The following is a 6,714-nucleotide window of genomic DNA, read 5'->3' as shown; positions in this document are numbered from 1 at the left end:
CAAAGGGCCATCTACGCTAGCCGTTGTTAATTTTGCAGTAACAAACTAAAGGGAAGACAGCTAGTCAACAACACCCACCGCTCGTTGTTGGACTACACTTTCATCAACGAATAGTGAGATTGACCATTAGTTTATAACGCCCCCACGATAAAAGGCGAGCATATTCTGTGAATGGGATTTGAGCCAGCATTCCAAACCTAGCGAGTCTAAGCGCCCTAACCATCAGGTCATGCCAGGATATGTGTGTAGGTAAATATAGGGCCAATAACAAATGTGTTTTAACCTTCTTAGCGGCTTTAACGCACTAAAACATAGCATTTAATTCTTAGAGATATACGTTCACTAGGAATTCAGTGCTGATTCGTTAAAGTTCAGCGACTATTGGATGATCGATTGAGCGATTTGAATAACAGGTTGATCTCAGAGCACAATACGTGGATGACAATAACTTTAAAATGTTGGTGGTAAAACAGGATGAGTTATGTGAGTTGGCTTAGTTAGCAAGCCAAGCTACAAGAAATCCAAATGTATGAGCATATTACGACAAATGTTAAATGACAAAACTGTCATTGACTTCACATTGCAGTTTCATTTCCCTGGGAATGAACAGGGAAAGATGTAAAACATGATGAGTTATGTGAGGAGGAATGAATAGGAGAAGATGTAAAACATGATGAGTTATGTGAGGAAGAAGGGTAGATGTAAAACATAATGAGTTATGTGAGGGGAAGGGAAGATGTAAAACATGATGAGTTATGTGAGGGGAAGGAGAAGATGCAAAACATGATGAGTTATGTGAGGAGGGAAGATGTAAAACATGATGAGTTATGTGAGGGGAAGGGTAGATGTAAAACATGATGAGTTATGTGAGGGGAAGGGGAAGATGTAAAACATGATGAGTTATGTGAGGGGAAGGGAAGATATAAACATGATGAGTTATGTGAGGGGAGATCAGTTTAAGTCCCACAATGAATAAGATCAGTAGGAAACGAGGGTCATAGTAGAGATTTCTGTTAAAGAGCCTCTTGAACAAACAGCAAGGAAACGGATGAAGCAGAGCAACGGAAACCACGATTTCTCCACCAGTTGAGTAACAACCAAAAGAACGTATCGATTATCAGCGACATATCCTGAGCGAGCTTTTCAGTCTTTTCTAATTAAATATTCACGCTTTCTTTCACAAATAAAAAGGGCTACAGAAGATACTAAATCTTATTAAAGAATCTTTGCTTTGTGTTCAGTATAATTGAAGAACGTAAAACACTGAAGAAAAATAGAAATGAAACTGGAAGGCTTTCTTGATTGTAGTTAAACACAAAGCTACACAGCGGGCTATCTGTGCTGTGCCCACAATAATACCGGGTGTTTTTTAGTGTTATAATCCTTCAATCTTACCACTGAGCCATTGGAGTTCTGAAATACTTATAATTCACTTTGTATTTGTACATTACTTGAGAAGATTTTGAAAACATTATAAAATGTCACCAACTTAAATTTTAGAATAAAACAATATAATTATGCGACGTGTATCAGTGAGTGTGCAAATAAATTTATTTCATAAAGAAGCAAGTACAGGTTGCAAATATCAGTTTTGTAGTTTTCATTCCTTATATAAAAGTAATCATCTTAACTTTCGTTTAGTTTTAAATCAAAGTTTACTCTCTGAGAATTCCAACTATATGTTGCTATTTACATGAAAGGCAGAGTGAATTTTACTTTTATTCAGAGTTTCAAAGATATAAACTTTTCCGAGTTGTGTGTTTTCTTCATTTAAAACCGGTTTTCTACAATGTAAAACGTCTGTCCCCTCTTCACAGATATTTAGGAGAACATTCATATAGCTTCTAAGTAAAATCGTTCGTTACAATAGAGGTCTGGCATGGCCAGGTGAGTTAAAGCGTGGGACTCGTAATCCTAGGGTAGCGGGTTCGAATCGTGGTCGCACCAAACATGCTCGCCTTGTCAGCCGTGGGGGCGTTATAACGTGACGGTCAATTCTTCCAACCCTTGGTAAAAGAGTAGCCCAAGAGTTGGCAGTGGGTGGTGATGACTAGCTGCCTTTCCCCTTGTCTTACACTGCTAAATTAAGGACGGCTAGAGCAGATAGCCCTCGAGTAGCTGTGCGCGAAATCAAAACACAAACAATCACTGTTATAGCCTCTAAGTAAAATTTTTTCTGGATTACAGAAACAAAACCCTATTCTTGAAGACACATATTTAACAGGCTGACAATAGAAACCGTTTATTACGAACTAGACAGGGTAATTTCAAAAATATTTCATTTATAAGAACGTGTAAGCCAATTTTAAGTTTTCTAATAACTGAACAGATTATACGTTTATTGAAACGTTGTTGTTGTTTTGAATAAAGCACAAAGCTACACAATGGGCTATCTGTGCTCTGCCCATCAAGGGTATCAAAACCTGGTTTTTAGCGTAGTAAGTCCGCAGACATACCGCTGAGCCACTGGGGGGCTTATTGAAACGAATATTATGGTTAATGGATAAATTAAGATAAAATAATTATTGTATACTGCAGAAAGTATTAAATAAATCCTGGTTACATTTGTACATCAGCGCCCATTAGGACCACGTTTCAGAAACTAAGCTACAAGATCTAATTTGGTAAATCTAAATTAGTTAATCTAGAGTATTGAGTGGAAACTCAGTCTTTAAATTATTCACTTAAACCTTTGTGAACCAATTTCGATTAAAAGGGCTACCTATTATAGACTCAGTTAAATTTTTAACTGACAGACTAGAGCGAAGTTGGTAAAAGTGAACAGCACTCACCGCCAACTTATACCTGTATTATCAAATAGTGGATATAGATTGTCACACGTATAACACACAGACAGCCCCAAAGTGCTGGAAACTTTATTTAATTTTTTTATTCTTTTCAATATCAAAACGCAAACATAAATCCTGAAGGTCCATGGTTCGAAATATTGGAAAAATAAAACAGTTTAACAGAAACAACACAGTTCACACAAACAGGTAACAACCTGGCAATAGAAAATATTTATTGAGCGGGCCTGATACAGTGGCGAGGGCCCGGCATGGCCAAGCGTGTTAAGGCGTTGGATTCGTAATCCGAGGGTCGCGGGTTCGAATCCCGGTTGCACCAAACATGCTCGCCCCTTTCAGCCGTGGGGGCGTTATAATGTGACGATCAATCCCACTATTCGTTGGTAAAAAAGTAGCCCAAGAGTTGGCGGTGGATGGTGAGGACTAGCTGCCTTCCCTCTAGTCTTACACTGCTAAATTAGGGACGGCTAGCGCAGATAACCCTCGAGTAGCTTTGCGCCAAATTCAAAACAAACAAACTAAACCATTGTGGATCGATAAAGCGAAGTGTACTTATTAGTCCTACTTTTCACTAGGTTTTTGTTTTCTAAACACGCCATTAGTAATTTCTAAAATGAGTGTGTATTCATTCAAATTTTAGAAATACTCTGTCGAATTCAAAACCAATAATTTCTATTGCCAGCTTGTGACCTGTTTGTGTAAACTGTCTTGTTTCTGTTAAACTGTTTTATTTATCCAATATTTCGAACCACGGACCTTCAGGATTTACGTTTGTGTTTTGATATTGAAAAAAAAATTAAATAAAGTTCCTAGCACTTTGGGGCTGTCTGTGTGTTATAAGTGTGACAATCTATTTCCACTATTTGGTAATACAGGTATAAGTTGGCGGTGAGTGCTGTTCACTAGCTGTCCTCGCTCTAGTCTGTCAGTTAAAAATTTAAGGAACTGATTTTGTGGCTCAGCAGTAAGTCTGCAGGTTTACAACGCTAAACATCGGTTCAATATTTCTGGTGGGCGGAACATACATAGCCCATTAGAGGGGACAGACGTTTTACATTGTAGAAAACCGGTTTTAAATGAAGAAAACACACAACTCGGAAGAGACGCAGAAAAATAAAAAAGATGTACACGATTTTGTCTGGCATGCATGACAGTGTAGATCACGAAATATACAGTCGTAACAAACAAAGTTAAATTAAAAATTGTATACAAATTATATTATTGAAAATATCGATTTGTAAGTGAATTTATAATAAATTGAAATAGTACATTTATTTGAAGATATAGCTATAGTTATTTATTCAATATAAAATGTGATATCAACATTAATGGTAAAGATAAATACGTCAGCGACGGTGGTATAGTGGTTAGCATAGCTGCCTTCCAAGCAGTTGACCCGGGTTCGATTCCCGGCCGTCGCAGAATTTTTATAATTGTTTTGTAAATAGGTAAAGACTGGTTTCGTTACATAATAGATGCAAAGACAGTCTTTCCTACTGTCAAAACGAATCCTACATTGGACCGCAAATCAAATGTTTTCGCACGAATGTTGTTTCGTGGTTAATATTGCGGACTGTGAGACAATAAACAAACTGTAAGGATATACGTATTGATAATAAATGTTTGCTTCAAGCAAAAGGATTTTGCATATCAGACAAATGAAGTAATGGCTTCCTTAAACAAAGTTTATTAATAAAGATTGATAATAAAAATATTGGGACAAACTTCGGCTAATTGTTACTGTGCCGAATTATGGACTTTCGGGGTTTATCTGCGCGTCCTATTATTGAAAAAACAAATTGAAGAAAGCGCCTCCAGGTTTGGGGTTGTGTTCATGTTATAAGATTGACGATCTAATTTCCCTATTTGGTCATACATCTGTAGCTCATAATTTAGCAGTGAGTGCTGTTGACTAGCTGCTTTCCATTCAATCAATAAGTTCAAAATTAGGGAAGGCTAGCGCAGATAGACCTGTTTGTTTTTGAATTTCGCGAAATTCTACACGAGGGCTATCTGCGCTAACCATCCCTAATATAGCAGTGTAAGACTAGAAGGGAGACAGCTAGTCATCACCACCCACTGCCAACTCTTGGGATTCTCTTTTACCAAAAAATAGTGGGATTGATCGTCACATTATAATGTCTTCATGGCTGAAAGGGGAAGCATTATTTGGTGTGACGGGGATTCGAATCCGCGACCCTCAGATTAGGAATCGAGTGACTTAAGTACGTGGCCATGCCTGGCCCGCAGATATACCTTGCGTATCTTTGTACATATGTCCGAAAACTAACAAAATAGAAGGTATAGATAATTATAATATGTTTTGTTATAAAAATTCGCGCAAAAGCTATCCAGAAGTTTAATTTTAGTAGAGTTATATATTTCATCATAAAAACCACTTGTATCTATCTCTCTTTGTTTCTAGAAATTACAAATGTTTATTTATTTTTAACAGGCAAATAGTAATAAGTTTATATCAAAACACGAACATTTGTGTCTCGAAACAAGTCAAACACTGTGTTACACGAGGGCTATCTGCGCTAGCCGTTCCTAATTTAGCAGTGTAAGATAAGAGAGAAGGCAGCTAGTCATCACAACCCACCGCTAACTTTTTGGCTCATCTTTTTACCAACGAATAGTGGAATTGAGCGTACCATTATAATGTCTGCACGGTTGAAAGGGCAAGCATATTTGGTGGGACAGGGTTTCGAACCCACGATCCTCGTATTACGAGTCGAACGCCTTAACCCTCTCTGGCTATGGTGGGCCTGATACAATGGCGAAGTTAATACTAAGTAGTTGACATATGTTATCTCGTGTTTAACTTCGTTAGTAGGTTGTAATTAAAACAAACAAACACACATGAAGAGATTTGTGTATACAGTATTTTTAGTTTCAATTAATTTATTTTACCATAGTATTGCACTGGGACATTCAAAATTTTGTAGAAATTACCACAAGAGAGTAATAGAAAAATTATACAAGGCTGATATCACAGGTTATGTATACTCACTCGGTGTTTAACAATCGGAATGAAACAATATGGTAAAAAAGGAGTAAGTTAAATTATATTACAAGTGCAAAGTTAAATGTAAATTACATCATTAGAAACAATCATACAATCGGTGGATAAAATTAAATAAATCACCAGTTTATGTTCCTTCTACATGAAAACGAACTGTATTAGAGGTACAGTTACATGCTGAAACTTACACTCTGATTAGCTGTCATTCAACCATTCAAAAGGTGCCACATCAGCACAATACTTAAAAAAGTGCAGGCAGTCACACTACCCCCAGCAGTAGGGTGGGTACTATGATAGAAATGCTACAGGATAATATAAGTCAAAGTTTTGACTGACAAAAGGAAATTTATGTGATTAACTGAGATGCAATTTCATGATTCAGTAGATTTTGTAAATCAACTCTGAAGATGGTTTGTGAAACTGGTACTGTGGATAATAGAAACGATTCATGTAAAAAGCTCAGCGTCTTCAAACACGATGTTACTTAAATCAGAATACTCTTTCGACGTGATACACTACAAGCAATAGAGATCTTGCTGACGGTGTACTTGTAAAAAGTACAGATATAACTTTTAAATTTAGAATAGTAAGGTATACATCAACATGAAGAGATTTCAATAGATGCTCCAAAACTATTGCTTCGGACAGATGACCAAACCACTAGGCTTAAATAGGCATCAGACTTCAGACAGTGGGATGATAAAGCTAGTGGAAGATATCTTAATTCAAATGTTCCGGTGACAATCAATAGTATTTTGTTCGAATAACAACAACACAGTCAACCTACATATTTAGTGCTAAAGGACCAGTACAAGCGTGGGATAAATCTCAGCCAATGGTACTGGAAGTCTACCCTAAATTGATGGCACATTAGCTGCTAAC

At 37.0% G+C, this 6,714-nt stretch overlaps 1 non-coding gene across 1 annotated transcript; it reads left to right on the top strand.

Moving 5' to 3' along the window:
• Nucleotides 1-4,156: 4,156 nt before the first annotated feature.
• On the top strand, nucleotides 4,157-4,228 carry TRNAG-UCC (transfer RNA glycine (anticodon UCC)). Its single transcript has one exon. It is a non-coding gene; the product is annotated as a tRNA-Gly (tRNA).
• The last annotated feature ends 2,486 nt before the right edge of the window (nucleotides 4,229-6,714 follow it).

The sequence above is a fragment of the Tachypleus tridentatus genome, chromosome 6 (assembly GCF_004210375.1).
Source record: "Tachypleus tridentatus isolate NWPU-2018 chromosome 6, ASM421037v1, whole genome shotgun sequence".
Taxonomy (NCBI): Eukaryota; Metazoa; Arthropoda; class Merostomata; order Xiphosura; family Limulidae; genus Tachypleus; species Tachypleus tridentatus.
The sequence above is the reverse complement of the archived record's forward strand: the minus strand, read 5'-3'. Positions and strand labels throughout refer to the sequence as shown.